Source organism: Euprymna scolopes, chromosome 45 (assembly GCF_053919585.1).
Source record: "Euprymna scolopes isolate OS-2025 chromosome 45, ASM5391958v1, whole genome shotgun sequence".
NCBI lineage: Eukaryota > Metazoa > Mollusca > Cephalopoda > Sepiida > Sepiolidae > Euprymna > Euprymna scolopes.
Window position 1 is genome coordinate 57,825,796 of NC_136526.1, and position 19,507 is coordinate 57,845,302.

General features: G+C 30.4%; 1 long non-coding RNA gene across 1 annotated transcript; it reads left to right on the top strand.

Annotated features, from left to right (window-relative positions):
• Positions 1 to 13,251: 13,251 nt before the first annotated feature.
• On the top strand, positions 13,252 to 19,291 carry LOC145269736 (uncharacterized). The gene is made up of 2 exons (XR_013865221.1): positions 13,252 to 13,356; positions 18,299 to 19,291. It is a non-coding gene; the product is annotated as an uncharacterized LOC145269736 (long non-coding RNA).
• The last annotated feature ends 216 nt before the right edge of the window (positions 19,292 to 19,507 follow it).

The window sequence follows — 19,507 nt, forward strand, 5'->3', positions numbered from 1 at the left end:
AACAAAAGATGTGAAGCTATGTTTTGAGAAAAGTTGTCAAAATTATAGAATGGATAAGTTTCACCGGAAGCTCTAAAAGTAGCTGATCAGAAGCACATGTTTGTTGTTTAAAAAATAATTCACACTCATATATGACAACACAAGATGGATCTCCCACCCCTCACGTGCGCTTTGAGTGTGTGTGTGCGTATATATACATACACACATATATATACATACATATATATATATATATATATATATATATATATATATATATATATATATATATATAGTAAAAATGGTAATTAGTAAAAAACTGAAGAAAGTGATCAATACTATTGCAGGGCAAATATGTTTCTTTTTTATTACTGTTTTATCTGTTTACTTACACATGTTTCTGTTACCGAATCGTATTAACGAGCTAATAACTTCGCCAGACTTTACAGAAACCTTGTAAAGTCTGATGAAGCTACTTGATAGTTAATACGATTCGGTAACCAAAACAAGTGTAACTAAACAGATAAAACGGTAATAAAAAAATAAAACACACACACATATATATATATATATATATATATATATATATATATATATATATATATATATATATATAAGAACAGATAGTTAATATATTATTATAATATATATAATATTAATACTTAAATATATATATATATATATATATATATATATAAGAACAGATAGTTAATATATTATTATAATATATATAATATTAATACTTAAATATATATATATATATATATATATATAAGAACAGATAGTTAATATATTATTATAATATATATAATATTAATACTTAAATATATATATATATATATATATATATATATATATAAGAACAGATAGTTAATATATTATTATAATATATATAATATTAATACTTAAATATATATATATATATATATATATATATATATAAGAGAAAATAGTTAATAAAACATGTTAAAATAAAAAATGATTTTACTTGTGCGAATGGAAATTTAACTAACCTTAATTTTTTAGGGCCATGAGGTCCAATTAAACACGACTAAATTAATCCTTCCCTGCAACAAACTATGACAACATGCAGATTGCAAAAGGACCAAAATTACTGCTTCATTGAAGCAACCTACCAGCTTCATTTGTTGGGCGCACTATTTTGCAATAATATCCTGTGTAGCAATAAAGTGTGTCTTGAACTTTACAAGTAGAATTTGTTGTTTTGTGATTGTCCCATTTCTTGCCTTCAACAGAGAGCACCAAACATGTTAGTTTAAATTCTCATCGTGACATAAAATAATTCCTACAATAGTAAAATTGGCGTCATTCTATAAATAAAATGAAATATTGAAAACTAGCAGCCAACACTCGCTACAATCACAGGCTGAAGCTAATTTTCTTGACTCGAGATTTGAAATCCATTTTCTCCTTGGCTTGTCCCATCACAAACCAGCTCTCAATCACGTGACAGAGTATATAAAAAGCAAAATCTGAAAACTCTCAACCCTCTTTCAACCTGGGATCAGACTTTGCAAAAGTGCAACAAAATGTACATTACATAAAATAAATCCAAGGTAATTTTTTTGATTCAATTTAAATTAAATTTTTATGCCTTACTTTGTAAAATTTATAAAAGTGCACTTTGAAGATAAATAAATTTCAAATTGAATCTTGTACCTTTATTTTTAAAGCCTATAGTAAAAAACATTTTGTTTAACAATTTTCATGCCTTGGATGAAATGCTTTTCTAACTTGTATAATCAATTCTTAATGCTGCAATATTTTAAGTTATAAGTTCCCCCCCCCAGGCAGAACGTGAGTACTACAAGCTAACAATGGCTCTCTTCTAATTACTATTTATTTCCATGTGCTTTACCCTAATGAACATTCTTTTATCAGAACACACGCATTTGCCTGCTTTCGAGCTGACTACAATATGATTGTCTTCAACTCCAACATAAACAAGTTCTTGATGAGCCATTCCACTTAAGTTAACAAATTTACCGAATTTCCATAACTAACGATTACTATATTGGCCCACTGACCACTGTACACTCTTTAACCCTTATCCTCGAGTGGCATCTGGGCCTTGATAAGTCGTGATGCCTATGTAAAAGAACAAATATTAAATACAGTTTTACAATATCTTTGAATTCAAGAAAGTTCTTTCAGTTATAAATTTTAAATTCAGGTGAATATATCGCGGCTTAAACAAAAATGTATCGATCAAAATAAGCGCCATCCGAATCAACACACTTTTGCTAAAGCAAACAAGTGTATTTATTTTACTAGCATAAAAATCCTGGATTCTCGTCGCGATGAAGTCAGTCAAGGTGTTTATGATGTCACTTAGGTTTTTGGAGCATTTCCCACACAGAAAGTTGTCAAGATGCTTGAAAAAGAGGTGAGAGGTCTGGAGAGTATGGCGGATGAGGAAAAGTTTTGTAGTCCAATTCATTCATCTTCTGCAAGGTCGGTTTAGCAACAGAAAATTGAAAAGGATTCATCCATATTAATCCATATCCATTCACATATAAATATTTGCAACCAAAAATAATGACATTTTGGAAATTTCTTTAAAACACTAACACGAAAACTTAACATACGAATCAGAAACGTCATTTATACAATGAGAGTCTCGAAGATATTGAAATGTTAATCGATTTGTAAACTGTATTTGAAAAGCGTTTTTGTCTTCATATGAATTGAATACAAATCATCTTTGCTGCCGAGTAATTTTGTATCGCAAGTTACAGTTGTGTCGTTATTGGATTTTTATTATTTATGGATTTGTATCGAATCAACTCAACTCGATCACTGATACTTGTAACAACATGTGTGCGTGTGTTTACTTGTGTTTATGGGCAATTATAAAATCAGTCAGAAGATGGTTTATTAGACCAATTTTATTGAGCAATCGCAATTCAAATTCCTTATGAAATTACCGTTACCGTTGTCATGGAGGCAAATTGGGCCTTTTATCTTGACAGATGTTGGGTGTTGTTGTCGAAGTTTGTTCACAGTACTTATTCGCCATAATAGTTTTGCCTTCATTGCAAAATTTATAATGGATGAGACTGGTCGCAGACAGTCAGGATGACATTCCTTTTTAACAGCATGACATTCATTTGGTGCAACTTTAGCTTTGCAACTAGTCATGGAACTTCATCAGCATCTAACCGCTGAGATGAGGGTAACCAGTTGTTGTAATGAACCTACTTTTCATCACAGCTCACAATCCGGTTGAGAAACGGGTCGTTCTTGTTGTATAAAAGAAGAGAAGATGACACTTCATAAGGGTGCTCCTTTTGTTTGTTGTTCAGTTCGTGAAGCACCTGTTTATCAAGTTTTTTGTTTTTCCAATCTCTCTGAAGTCATTGAAAATCATTGTATATATGTTCTGTCTAATTCAGAAGTTCTTGAACAGTTGTGCATGGATTCGTTTCGACTAAGGTTCCCTGTCCATCATTGTCAACATCCAATATCTGACCACTACGCCCATCATCTTCAAGACCCTCAGCGCCACCATGAAATTTCGTAAACCACCATTTTCCTATGTGTTCAGCAAGTGGTTCCTGAGCCAAACGTTTTGTTGATATCGCAAGCTGTTTCAGCAGCTTTTCGGCCTAGCTTGAATTGAAATAAAACAAATCATGCGAATTTGCTTTTTTTCCATCTTGTATTTAACATTCTGAAAAGAAGAGATAATTGTTTTTAAACAATTCTAATTTAGACGACTTAGTAGAGCAAAAAGCGTCCTTAAAAATGATACATAAAGTAACGGGACGTAAAGTAAAGACACATTCAAGAGAAAGACTTCCAGTATGTAGTTGAATGGAGACAAAAATGGATGATCACATTCAATTCTGCCTAGACTAAGCTTGTTTTCTTTAATCATTACAAGAAACCTTCTCAAGCATCAATAGCTATGGCTAATGATACACTGCCTGAAAGTACTTTATTCAAACTCCTTGGCTTAACGTTCACAGGGATCATGAGTTGGAGCAAATATATCAAAGGCATTACCAAGTCTGCTGCAAAGAAGGTGGATTCTCTCTATCGTGCTAGAAAGTTACTTACGCCTGAAAGTATCCTGTACCTCTACAAGGCCACCATTTGCCCATGTATGGAGTATTGTTGTCACATTTGGGCTGGTGCATCTGCTGCTAGTCTACCACTCCTGGACAGGGTTCAGAAGAGTCGTCAACCTAGTAAGTCCCGAACTGTTAGCTACGCTTCAACCTCTGTCTCATCGATGAAATGTTGCATTCCCCTGCCTGTTTTACAATAGTAGGTGCTCCGACGAACTAGAAGTCCTTGTACGCCCTCGATGTAAATATCCCCGACAAACCTGACTGAGCCTTGTTTGGGGTGAAAATGCAATAAGAAAAATGGTATTAAAATTAAAAACTTATTTGAAAATCATGACTTGAAATCAAAATTAAAAACTCTGCAAGAACTTTCTTGTCCACCTAGTGGTATAGAAAAAGAAGTACCCCTTCCCATGTTAAGAGCAACTTTTTTGAATAACGTATTATATTTAACAAAGAGTTACTCATTTAGAAAATTCGGTAAAACTTGTGATGTATGCACTGGTTTATGGTTGTTGTAAAAATGAAACAGAAATTTAAATTTCGTTCCGTTTTGATCTTTTTTTTTTAATTGCGCCCCCCCCCCCCAAAAAAAAAAACGAAAGTAGTCGAAAAAATAACATTCAACAATCATACTAATTTCTCTTAAAAGTGGGTTGTTTATTTTCTTTATGGATTATACTTCCAAAATAAACTATTAAAGTTATTTTAAAAGTAATAGAAATTTTTTTTTATTTTTTAAAAAACAGTAATGAAATTAATTGAATTTTACGAACTCAGTATTTTTCAATTTTTAAAATTTAAAAATCTATCAACATTTTTCTATTGATTCAATTTTTAGGATATTTTCAGGGCCAATGTGAAATTTTATGCTCTTTCCAATAAACCGAATATAATATTTTAGACAAACGTTTTTTTTTTTTTAATTTACCCCCCCCCCCCATTTTCAAGTGTCTATTAAAAAGTAAATGATTAATTTACTCACCAAAGATTTATATATCACAAATTGAAGATAAAAGATCAATAAATAATATATTCAAATTTAAAACAAAAAAAGTAGTGTTTTTTTTTTTTAGAAATTTACCTGTTAAATCCGAAGTTTAAAACCTTTTTTTTTTTTAAACACGTTTGTTTTTTTTTTTTGTTTTTTTGTTTGTTTTTTTTTAATTTAATGAAACCTTGGCCCTTGCTCCTTTAATTGAAAAAAATTAGGGCTTGAATTACATTTTTCGAGAAGTTATAAGCTGTGAAAGACGGGGTGGAATTATTCAATATTTTTCACGAAATTTCTGACACAGCTAGAGTTGGACTTAATGTAAAAATGCACCGAATTTAAAACGGAACGAAATTTAAATTTCTGTGGTATTTTTACAACAACCATAAAACAGCACATACTCCGCAAGTTTTACCAAAAATTTTATCTAAAGAAAATACAGAAAACTTTTTATGGTGTACATACTCTCACGAAACGTAGATGTCATGTTTAAAAAATTACGTAATTTCTTCAGGTAGTTTTTCTTTGTAATTTTTTAAGTTTTATGACATGCTCTATTAGCATACATCAGCCATGTTCGATTGAATTAAGGGTAGACAATTCACAAGGGGAGATAACTCAACTCGGCTATTTTTTTTCTTCTTGTAAAAATACGTAAAGTCTAATTTTCTTCAATAAAAAATAATCTGTGTGATCAATTTTTGCGATTTTTGGAATATGACATGTTTATACCGTGACAAGTAGGTATAACAAAGTTTTTTTTCCTTTATTTTTGTTTTCCTAAATAAGTACAAGGCTTAATAAGCATCAACAATATAAGAAGAGCTGCTGGGTTTGTTTTACAATCCAAAGACGAAAAAGTTGTCAAAAAAACAAAAAACAAATATATAACAACTAAATGTTATCAAAGGCAAGATGAGTTACTTTTCTACCTCACTGGATAATTTTTTTAGTGTTTTTATTTCCAAAGGCTTATTCGATTCGAAAAACAAGTAGTATTGAGTTCTATCCAAGAACAAGAAAAAATGTACTTGTACAGTTTAATCAAGACATTAAAACATGAAAATATCGAAAAAAAAATGTTATATTGTACGTATCTGTTTTGGACTGAAGATCTCCGAAAAAAATTTCACTTGATTTGATCGAGTAGTTTGTTTTTTTACAGCGGAAAAAACACGTTTTTATGACAGCGCGTTGAAGTCAGCTATTATAAAATTTATTGAATACGCCAGGGGAGATAACTCCAGTTAAAGCGCCGGTACGAGCAAAAATGGACGCACAAAAATGGGCGGCCTAGTTTTGAAAGCCGATTTATCATAATTTTTTTTTTTAGGTTTCCGACTACTTTTTGATTGTATTTGAAAGATTAAAGACTAAAGTTAATTTCCAAACGGGAAAAAAATATTTGTACACGTGAAAAAAAAAAAAAAAAATTATGAAAATGTTTTCATGGCGAGCTACCCAATTCAGCTAAATTTTGAAGTTAAATAAATTCATTGTAAAAAATCCTTTAAAAGATAAATATTAGTTTTCTGGGTCTATTTCAAAGATAATTAGTAAAGTCCTAAGATATTGAATTAAATAAATAAAAAAAAAACACCTTGTTTGTACAAAACATAAATTAATTTGCCCAAAACCGAGTAATTCTGGCGTTCGCAAAACGCAACAAACTAAAATTTTGTAAACACGAAAATTACGAAGGCCCAAAATTTCAGGGAGTCGAAAGACTGTAAAAATGACGTCATGTAATTAAAAGGGAGGAAGTTCTTCCCCCCCCCAGTCGCGCATCCGTACATTCCTTTTTTGAACGTTTGTATTAATTTTTGCATTTTTTAATTTAATTATTTTTCTATGTTCCTATTTTTAAATTAATTTTTTTTTAATTATTGTTCAATATTATATAAAAAAAATTATGTTACGCTAAAAGTTTAACATTCTTGCGAGCAAGGAAATTATTAAAATCTTGCATATAAAAATTATGCGAAACCCGTAATACAAACAAAAAAAGTAGAAATATTTTTTGCAATTATATTTTTTTGTGTGTGAAAATATTAAATAAACAATGCTTAATTCAATGGTAATATCGGTAGTTTGAGAAATTCATTTTTCTTCGAATTATATAGAATTCATTAATACGGATTTAGGGGCTTTTTTCGTAATGTTCCTATAAAAATTATTTTATTTTATTTTTATTGTTACAAATTACAATGCTTTATTTATATAAAAAAGCAAAAATAAATTCTTGCGTTTTTTATTTACTACTGAAAACCATAACTTTAGTAAAGGTATTTTTTGTTTAAACAAAATAATAAATTTCCACTAAGATTTAAATAAAAATAATTAGTTCATTATATTCCGCGATCATTATTTAATAAATACTGAAATTTTCATTAAAATTGGTTAATTTCCCAATTTTTGGTGATTTATTAAGCAAAGGGAGGGAGCTAAATGTTTATACATTTTGAGCATCGGCATTCATTTTGCCCGTACCTAAATTTAATTTAATTCTAGCTTTTCTTCCTAAACAGTGAACCTTTTGCTCGGTACCATAACAAATTTTATTTTTTTTTCGCTGTAAAAAAAGAAGAAGAAGAAGAAAGAAGAACTACTTGGTCAAGATCAAAGTGTAATATCTGTTCTTCTGATGCTGCACTTCATTTTCTTGTTCTCTTTCGGTGGAGGAGAAATCCTTCACGACTGAGACAATTTTTTTTTGTACCTTTTCTCTACGTTCAAAAACGACCCTGGTGTCTAACTATGTCCCGTGGGGAGGCATAGTAAATAGGTACATTTATTTGTTATAGATATTTGGGTTTTTTTTTTGTTTTTGGTTTTTTTTTTTTACAACTTTTTCGTGCCTCAGTGGAAGCAGACCCAAGAAGCCATACCTAACATAGGGAGAGAGACCATTTTGAAAAAAAAAAACTACTCTGTGCTTTTATCTAACAATTCCAACAAAAATATATCCTAAAACTCAGCGGTTTTTTATTTTTATTTTTAATTTTTTCATTACTCATAATTTTTTAAATCTTACAATGCCAGATTATGATTAATTACATTTAAATATCGGGGATTCAGCAGTATATACAATAAAACAAGAAATGGTACCCATAACAAATGTTATCAAAGGCAAGATAAGTTACTCTTTTACCGAGCTGAATAATTTTTTGGTTTTAACATATTTTAAAGCTTAGGAAAAATGAAATGCCAAGTTGGTAAGTTAAACCGACAATACGAACATGCTGTCTTTGGAGTGACAGAAATGGCTCACAACTGGAAAAAAAGAAAAGAAAACAAAAAAGAAACCCTAAAATACTGATGGTACTTGTATAGTTTAATCAAGACATTAAAAAATGAAAATATCGAAAAAAAAAAAAAGGGGGTTATATTGTACGTATCCATTTTGAACTGAAGATCCCAGAAAAAAAAATTCACTTAATTTGATCGAGTAGTTTTTGGGGTTTTTAAAAAAAAAATTTTTTTTTTTTAAATTTTTTTATTTTTTACTGCGGAAAAAACACGTTTTTATGACAGCACGTTGAAGGTACATCTTTGAATTTTTGTTTGGATTTTTAGAAACACCACGGGGATATAACTAGTGTTGGGACGATTCCTAATTTTTATACGATTCCGATACCAAGTACGATTCCGATTCCTAGGGAATTATTGTTTTGAAATATACCGGGTAGTTTTATACTTATGGTCGGTAGTTCCCAAATATGGTCACTAACTTTGGAAGAGATATTTTATGTCTACACCGTCGTGTTTTGGTTTAAATAAAATTATTATATAGTAAACTAAACGGAAAAATTAGCAAAATTTATTTTAGAGGAAATTTATTTTACTTAATTGGAATACAGAACCCCCCCCCCCAAAGGAAATAGAATTTATCCTTCAGAGCAAAAACAAATAGAATTTATATAACAGAAAAAAAACAAGAAAATTAGAGAATAAATTAACACGATTCATTATTTTGGTCCTCATAATTAACAGATTTAATGAATTAAATAAAAAAAAATATAGCGGAAGAGAAAGAAAATATATACTAATTAAATATAAAAAAGATAAATATTTAATCTAATAATTTATAAATGAACGTGCGTAATGAGAAAAACAATATACCACGTGACATGGCGCTGTAGATACAAAATAACCCTTCCAAAGTTAACGACCATATATGAGAAATACCATTAATCGAAAGTTTTTGTGTTTTATACCAAAAGGTAGGTATAGCGAAAAGTTACAATTAAAGGAATTTCAAAAACGATTTTTTGTTTGGCTATTGATAGTTGTATTTGTGACGGCAGTTCTTCAGACCTCCATAATTCACAAAGAGTAGTTAACACCTATTGTTTTTTCTAACTTTTTCATTGCTTTTACACGTTGTTTCTAACGTGAAGAATAAGTTTAGCCAAACTAATTTTGAAATAGGGTATATCAAAGGAACACATATAAAAATGATACCACTATAAAAAACAAATGAAATACTAGATAAAATTGAGCAAACATAATTACCAAAATTACAGAAAAAGATTTTAAAAAAAAATGAAAAAAAATGGTGAAGTTTGTTGAGTGAAATGAATTATTGAAAGAAAATTAATTGAACTAATAGAAATGTTAAATAAAAAAAATGTCACATTTCAATATTTTTTTAATAATTAAATTCTCAGGGTTGTCGAAATTAAAAATTAAGTGATTTTTTTTATTAGAATTATTTCGAAGCTTGTTACCTTGAAAAATACATTTTAAACCCTGTTTTTTTTAAAAATTGAAAATAAAAACACGCAATGAAAAAATTTAAATGATAATTGAAACTTTAAAAACATATTAAACATCGAAAAATTACTTATCTCTCAAATCAACGTCCAATAAAGTAGATCCAGTCTTCATACAGGAATTCGGTTATAATAAATATATCTTTCCCAAACTTAAAAATCAAATCTTTTTTTTTTTTTTTTTTTTTTGGAGAGAGAGTGCTTTAAAATCGCCGGGGAATGCCGCTTAAAATTTTTAAGAAATAAATTTTAGGAGTTTAGTGCCTTTCAAAGACGGTTATCATAATTTATTATCATCATTTAATTTCCTTTTTTCCTCCCCCCACACCTTTCCACGTTGTTCAGTAGTTAACAAAAAAAACTTACAGAATTTAATTTTTGAAACCAATGTATAAAAGTTTACATAATGAAATGCAAATATGCATTTTCTTTTGATTTTTTTTTTTTTGATTGACTGTGTTCAATTCACACATGGTTGATGCGGTTCAATATTGCAAAACTATAAGTCTTAAGTAAAATTCTATTTATAAATACTTTTTCAAATGAAATTATTTAATTAATCGTAAATATTATTTAGACATAAAAATTAATTGACTACAAAACCTTTTAAAAAATATATATTAATTTCTTTTTCGTTCGGCAAAAAACTGCGCCAAACACTTTTTTTTAATTTTCAATTTAAAATTCTAGAAAAAAGATTATATTATTCTGCTTTTAATATAATCAAATTTAGGGGTTTATCTTTCTGGAGAAAAAAATAAAAAAAATAATGGATTTTATTTCAATGAAATTTAAAAAAAAACAACTTGACTGAATTGAATTAATTACCTTTAAATTAACGAAGAGGTTATTTAATAACTTTAGGTTTGGAAGAGATAGGTATGGGGTCGATTTTTTTGAAACTTCAAAAGAAGCCGACTACTGTCAAAATTTTGCGAAATAATACAACGTGATCAATTTCATTTTAGAGATATTTCTTTCAAAACCCTTCTTTTAAAAAAAGAAAAAAAAAAGTATATTGTTCTATTAAACCTTTTACTGTTTAAATAATTTGACTTTGCTCGTTTTATTTTAAGAAAATATAAGTTGAAAAAGCATCTTCATTCAGTATTAGAAGATTTGTCAGTAAAAAAAAAACAATCGCCAAAAAGATAAGCAGTTTTTTATTTTTACTCGCTATGTAGAGCCCTTTTCAAGTTAACTCTTTTGTAGTTTTGATTACAATAGATCTGAATGAATGAACCTTGTAAGGGAGAGGCACTAAGCATTGCCCTGTTAATAATGAATTTCTTTGGTTTCTTTTTATAACATGCTACATTTCTCTCTTGCGGTTAGAAATATCAGGATTTTTTTTTTCTTTTTTTCACCATCAGACTGAAAGAATCGTAATGAAGGAATCGGAAAATTAAGGTATTTTTTAACGATGCGATTCCGATTCCGATACCTCCCAAAATACACGATTCTTACGATTAACGATTCCGATTCCGATTAATCGTCCCACCACTAGATATAACTCCATGTAAAGCGCCGACACTCCCTCCCCATCTTTATTACTAGCTTTTCTTTTTTAACTGTAAAAAAAAAACAAAAAAAAAACTACTTGAAATTTTTTGGGGGAGAACTTCATTCCATAACGGATACGTACAATTTAAACTTTTTTTTTTATTTCGATTTTTTAATTTTTTTAAATGTCTTGATAAAACTGTACAAGTGTCATACTGATCGAATAAGTCTCACCGTGACAGTTATTGAGTTAATTTCTACCGGTATTTTGTTTTGTTTTCATGATTTAAGCGATTATCCATATTTCTTAAAGGAACTTTCGATGTTGTTGGTAGGTGTATCAGAATTTTTGTAGGAATTTTTGACACCCTAACATGAAACTGCGAATAAAATATAAAAAAAATCTCGTAATTTCTCTTTTAAAAGTGGGTTATTTATTTTCTTTATGGATTATTACTTACAAAATAAACTATTAAAATTGTATAAAAAGTAATAGAAATATAATTTTTTAAAAACCGGTAATGAAATTAATTGAATTTTACGTATTCAGTATTTTTCAATTTTTAAAATTTAAAAATCTATCAAAATTTTTCTATTGATTCTTTTTTTTACAATATTTTGTTTTGTTTTTTTAATTCACGCCCCCCCCCATTTTCAAGTGTCTATTAAAAAGTAAATAATTGATTTACTCACCAAAGTTTTATATATCACAAATTGAAGATAAAAGATCAATAAATAATATATTCAAATTTAAAACAAAAAAAGTAGTGTTTTTTTTTTTTTTTTTTTTTTTTTTTTTAGAAATTTACCTGTAAAGTCCAAAGTTTAAAACTTTTTTTTATTTTTCTTTTTAAAATGAAACCTTGGTCCTTGCTCCTTCAATTGAAAAAAAAAATAGGGTTTGAATTACATTTTTTCGAGTAGTTATAAGCTTGGAAAGACAAGGTGTCGAATTATTCAATATTTTTCACGGGTTTGTATTACTGTACACATAGATTCGAAAAAGTTGTCAAAAAACAAATGTATAACAAATAAATATTATAAAAGGCAAGATAAGTTACTTTTCTACCTAACTGGATATATTTTTCGTGTTTTTATTCAATGTAACATGCTTATTCAGGCTCGAAAAACTAGACAAAATACTGTTAGAAATTCGCTCATTATATGTTACCGTGACATAGGTTGACATATATTCGGTGTTTTTTTAATAGTATTTTGTCTAGTTTATTATTTATAACACCTTTTCCCAAACTTACCATGTTAAAGAGAGTGTCGGGCGCCATTTTGAATTTTCCAATACATCGGTAAACACTGCATGTTTTTCGAGCTGAATAAACATGTTACATTGAATAAAAACAACAAAAAAAATATATCCAGTTTGGTATAAAAGTAACTCTCCTTGCCTTTGATAACATTTATTAGTTATATATTTGTTTTTTGACAACTTTTTCGAATCTATGTGTAATACAAGCCCCTACTAGTTTTTATTTTTAATTAAATAGACGCTTTAAAATATGTTAAACTACACAAAACTTATCCAGCTAGGTAAATATTGAGTAACTTATCTTGCTTTTAGTAACATTTATTTGTTTCTTTACCACTATTTCGTTTTGTTGTATAAACTGCAAAACCGCCTAAATATTTCGCGCGTTTCTCCACGTTTTAACGTTATTTGAGGTGACAACAATCACAAGGAACTCTTATCATCTCGTCACCGTCTACCTGTGTACGAAACAACAACCGGAAGTTGAATTTAGTACCTAATCGTAGCTATTACATGAATATTAGTATAAATAAAATAATAATAATTTTGTCTGTAATAATTAAAGAGTTGGGCAATGGTGCAAAATATTTCTCTTTAAAATTTTCTCGTCTTTAATTTTCTATGGACTTTGTGGTCGCCATCTTGAATTTTGACTTCCACTCTGTCGTAATATTTTTGATTTACACATCCTAACGTTGCTTATTTTCTCCGAAGCTGATAAAACATTTAAAAACAGATTATAAAAAAGTAAGTATTACTTTGTTTGGTAATTGTGGCCTGGTAGACCAACACAGAAGCTACGTTAAAAATTTGGTCTGTGTAGGGGTTTTCGGGTGTGCTGAAAACAAATATCTACTTTCAGGCAACTAGTTTTCACGATACTGAAAAGATACTTTTCTCCATGTTTGTTTCATATTTTAATGTAATGCGGAGAGCTCATAGTTGTAAAATTTTACTTGGTTTCCACCTGACATTTTACTTTAAAATGACGACTTTTAAAGGTTTTCGGATATGCTGAAAACGAATATCGCATTTAGATTTTCCGCAAAAAAGTAGTACTACAGACATTTAGCAATGTAATTCTTTATGTTATATGTGATGGTGGCCATCACTGATGCCCATCATTTATAACAAACAATTACATTGTTTAATATCGGAAAAACTACTTATTTGTGGAAAATTTAAATGCAATATTTTATGTTACATGTGGTGACCATTGTTGTACACGCAAGCAAGCGCAAATATATATTTTATAAATAAAACAAACAAACAAAATTACAAAAAAAAAAAATAAAACACTGATTAGCTCTCCATTAGGTGTATCAGAATTTGGGGGGAATTTTTGACACCCCTAACACGAAACTGCAAATAAAATATTAAAAAAAACTCGTAATTTCTCTTTTAAAAGTGGGTTGTTTATTTTCTCTATGAGATACACTTCCAAAATAAACTATTAACGTTGTATAAAAATAATGGAAATATTATTTTTTTATTTTAAAAAAAAAAGTGTTTACAAAGTGCTGGCGCGCTTCCATGCAGCCATTTTTTTTTTACGTAATGAAATCAATTGAATTTTACGAATAGATGCAAAATAAATGCAAAAAATTGTAATTTTGCAAAATAGATGCAAAATAGATGCAAAATAAATGCAAAAAAATTGTAATTTTGCAAAATAGATGCAAAATAAATGCAAAATAAATGCAAAATAAATGCAAAATAGATGCAAAATAAATGCAAAATAGATGCAGCAAAGGATTTTGCTGAATTTATTTGTGCCAATCGTGCTCTCCACATAAATTCATAAACATACAATCTTAAACAGATTCACCAAAGTTCTGTCTGTTTGTTCCATTTCACTTGATTTTAGTTTTGGATCGCAAGGTCAAGGCTGCTACTTGCTGTACCAAATTGTGAGTGGCAGCCATGTTGATTTTTTTTTTATAAATTGAATGTTTACACATTGTAATGCTTTATTTTATTAGATCAGCCACAATCCCTATTTAGTGACATTACCTTTTTTTTACACCTTGTTGCATTTAGTTTTAATCTCTTCTTTTATATCTCTACTTATATATAACAGACACTTTGTGAGTTCGTTCCCTATAGATTAAGAAATGGCTAGGCCAATTTTTTAAAAACTTCACAGAAATGTACTTCATGTGTCTGGGAGTGTTCTTAAATAGGTTTTATATCGAAATACTTCTGATAAGTATCTATAATCAAAGATTTCTTATTAAATAAAGAACAGTACGATTTTAGCCAAAGTTAATATCCTTATATAGCCTAACATCAAAAGTGGATTTGAGAAATTTCATCGCTGGCATAAAATCAACAGTTAAAGCAGAAAGGTGTTCAAAATGGATGTTTCTGTTTTGACCACAATGGAACCATGATACTTGACTTTTGACTTTTAAAACATTAATTTATTATCTATATATCTATAAAAGTGAACGTGTCTGTGTGTGTGTGTGTACATTTCCCTATGCAATAACTCTGTCAATTTTAAGTCTACAGACTGGAAATTTGATACACAGGGTACTGAGATTTGGGAAAATCTTTGTGATCGGTTTTTGGCTAGAAATTTTGCTGTTAAGGGGTCAAAGTTCAATGATTTTGACCTTTGAGAACCCTACCAAACTCCTCTGACAATTTTGGGTCTAAACACTTGAAATTTTAGATATAAGTTCCTTGGACATGGATCTAACTTAATAACTTGATTTGAGCCTAAAATAATAAATTTTAAGGAGTCATAATAGGGGTCAAAGTTAAAACAATTGACCGCTTTTTTTTTTTTGCTCAACATACACCTCCAAACACCCGGGCAACGCCGGGCTTAAATGCTAGTATGAAAATAATTTTATAAAGTCAGCAGTAGGTTCTCTACAGTGTATTGTGGACTAAATCTAGTAAGGGACCCACAATAATGGATTGGGAGGAAGCTGCCTCCTGATGCACCATTGTGGGTTCCTGGCTAAAGCAGGCAAATAATCGATTTGAGTAAAACATTTGGGCTATTTTACCGATGTCAATGACAAAGTATTGGAAATGTGGAATATTCATTGATCCTCATCCAATCCGGAGTACCATCAGGTCTCCTTGCTAGCACATTATAATCCTTTGTCCAAATATAATAAATTAATATTTAATAGAACTTATGAGCATTTTAAGTTCCCTAAATATCAGATCTTGCCAAAGTAGTCATCTTTGGACTATGATGCATATTAGTAATTGAGGAGATGAAAGTAGGCTGTGACAAGGGTCATTGACGCGTTCACACAAGAGAACTTTCATGAAACCTTCCAGAAGTTGTTGGAGCGGTATAACAAGTGCATTGCAACTGGAGGAGATTAATTCAAAAGGAACTAGAGTTTTATATGCGCATTATCAACAATAGAAAAAGGCGGACACGATTGGGTGACTGTTTACCTCACTGAGATTACTTTTGGCCATTAGCTGCAGCCTTCTCTGCTGCCAGTCGTCGTGGGTTCGCTCCACTGACTATTAATTGGAATTCATTATTGAGATGAGTATTATTTATATTTATTTATTGCAGACTATTATTCTCGTCTTTATTAGTTGTTGTTTCACAACGTTTCGGCCAATTATTCCTCTGGCTTTCATCAGGTGGTAATCACAATTGATAGTGATTGTGACAGTAATTGCTGAGAATGCAGTTAGGAGATTTGAAGTTCCTATCCGTCGCAGTTACCACCTGATGAAGGTCGGAGGAATAGTTAGTCGTGAAACAACAACTAATAAAGATGAGAATAATAGTCCGCAATAAATAAATTAAACCTTTTCAAACCTATTTACTAAACATGTATATGCATTGGAGGTTGACACGGTGTCTATCTGATGTGCAGCAGATACTGCACCTAATCTGCGCAAGCAAGTTTGGAGCCAAGGTGGAAAATCCTGTGGTGATGGAGTGAGACTACGCCAACACCGAGGGATAAAGCACTGAGGCCCCAACTAGTCATCGCCAAGACTGATGGACTGCATGATGATGATGATGATGATGATGATGATCAACAAAAGTGCCCATGTGAAAAAGTCTGAAAACTTATTGAAGACACCTTCTATGTTCAGGGTGAACATAAGTTAAAAAAACGTCATAAGTAATCTTGGCATACCACGGATGTTTGCTCTGTCCACAAAATGACAACTCTGGTTGCTTGGCCATGCCAGAGGAATGGATAATGGAAGGATCCCAAAGGATTATCTTTATAACAAGCTTGCACCTGGCTCAACACCAGTAGGAAAATCTGTATTATTAGGTTGATACAAAAATAATGTTGCTTTTAGACGTTCAACTTCAAGTTCAAAAAATGACATTATCTTTGCACGAACCTAATACACTACAAGGATGTTTTCAAGTGAGATCTTGAATTGAAAGCCATGTTTAATTTCTGAAAAGTTAACGATGGATTTGCTATTCTGTACAAGTTCTGGAAATGAAGACTTACTGGTGGTAGCTGTTCTGTATAAGTCCTACACATTATATTTTTGCAGGCAAAAAGCAAAAGATTTTTCTTGTGTGAACACAAAAAACTATGTGCTGGAATGCTAGAGGGTTCAATATTTTTATGGAGCAATTCTGGTTTTTAATTGGTTGCGAGAAGAATGTGACTCAATTTGATTAGTCAGTTCCTATCGGCAGTGTTTATTCATAGAACCTTCCAACTTTCACTGATCATACCCTATTATATCAAAAACATTGCATGAAGAAAGGTGACATCAACCCAAGAGGCTGGCAGTCAGGACTGAAGAAGAGTTGTAACGCTGTAAAGAAGAAGGGGTGAAGTGATGAGAGACCAGCCGAGGAGGGAAAGAAGAAGAAAAAAAATCAGCTGCAACAGAGCTCTTGGCAATTAGACAGTCTGTTATTCAAGAATAAACTGGCATAATCATAACAGATGCTGCAATTTGCCGATGGAGAAATTTGAAGCACAGTGTCTCCTGAGATGGATCCCAACAATTTCTGTTCAGAATTTCGTATTGACTCCCGAGTTTACTATAAAAATTCGTCTGTCATCAAAAGTAAGCATTCAAGTTTAAGGCTTTGCAAAATATAGGTTGAACGTGGATAGGCGATATAAAACATGTGAGCAAAGAAAATGTTTAATGATAAATATTGGTAATCAGACAATTACCAATTAATCGGACAGTTAATAGGTTTTTGAATGCCAATTTATCAGCCATTTTTTGTTATAAATGATATTAATATTAATTATATTGTAAATGAAGATAAGTTAACTCCTTCTTTTAGTTGCCATTGAAAATTTATCGAAGAGACATTCATTGTGTGCACCATATTATTAATAACAGGCATCACACACAGTTAATATGAAGACTTTTACAACTGCACTGAATTTGAGGCAAATAGATGTACACATATGGAAATTTTCCCTCCTTTTTCGAATTAATATTTTTTTTATTTTAAAATCATTTGCTAAAGAAAATTATTATTATTTAAATTTCCTCACTAACTAATCAGAAAATAATTTGAATGTATTGATTTTTAAGGACTCAACAAGAGGGAGATTGGCATTTCATTATTAATTTTCAAACGTAAAATTTGTATAATCTTATTTCAGTTTTGTTCACAGATAACAGTTATAATAATTAGTTAAAATAAAATTCCATAAATAAGTTGGTTTTGTAAAATTTATATATTTTTTGTCCACAGATTGCAGTTACAGTGGGAAATGGAATGAATTTTTAATCGTTTTCTCTTGATGAACTGGAGAAAAAGCACTTTTGATAGAGCATTTCCATTTAAACATGAAAAATATGAAGCTTAGGACAGAAAAGCAAACTTTTTCAAGGATTTCTTATTTCAACAAAAGATGTAAATACATTGTACTCACAAGATCCCAAAAGCACTGAACCCAGAAAATATCGTTTATATGTGAAAAAGAATCCCATGTACTTTGTAGAGTCAAGGATTCTCATTCAAAGCAATATATTTTGTTCTTCTTAACTGAGTCATTCATTATGTTTCGATTTTTATTTTCACAATGTTGCAGCCAATGTAATCTCCAATCTTCTTGTCAAACGCAGAAATATTTCTGTTGAACTTCCAACCTTCTCCAGGCGTATCTTGTTGAACTATTGAATTTTTTGGTATCTGCACAGGACTTCGAATGTGACCCTTTATTTCAAAGGCACGAGGAGAGCATTACCTGATTGTCAACCAATTCACACTTATTTGTGATTAAACCTTCAACCTCTAATCTGAATTTTATCAAGTACCGTATCCACTATACCACCGGTCCTTGTGAATAATCACTTCAGTTATTTCTGCTTTAAGAATGTACATAGAATAGACGACCACAATCTAGTGAAGTGTGGCAAATATACCCGGTGAATCAAGTGCAAGAGAAATTCAAACAATTAGACAGAATCTTAAAAAAATATTTCCTGGTTGGAATGTATGGGATAGTAAATGTCTTCCCATCCCCAACTTAAACTAAGTAATACGAAAAGTGAAAAAAAGGAGTGATAAACCTTGTGATATGTGGCAAATATACCCAGTGAACCACGTGCAAGAGAGATTCAAACAATTTGATGGTTAGAATCTAAAAAAAAGATTTCTCAGTTGGAATGTGTGAGATGGCAAGTGAATATTTGCCCCATCCCCAGCTAGAACTAAATAATACGAAAACTGAAAAAAAGAAAAGTGAGAAACCTTATTTATGCTTGATGTGTGGCAAATCATTTCAAAGAAATTTTGAGTTAACCAATCATGTAAGAACACACACTGGAGAGAAACCTTTTTCTTGTGAGGTGTGCGGCAAGATGTCTTCAACAAGTTCCGCTTCAATCAAACATATGCGAACCCACACTGGTGAGAAGCCATATTCTTGTGATGTTTGTGGCAAAACATCGTCCACAA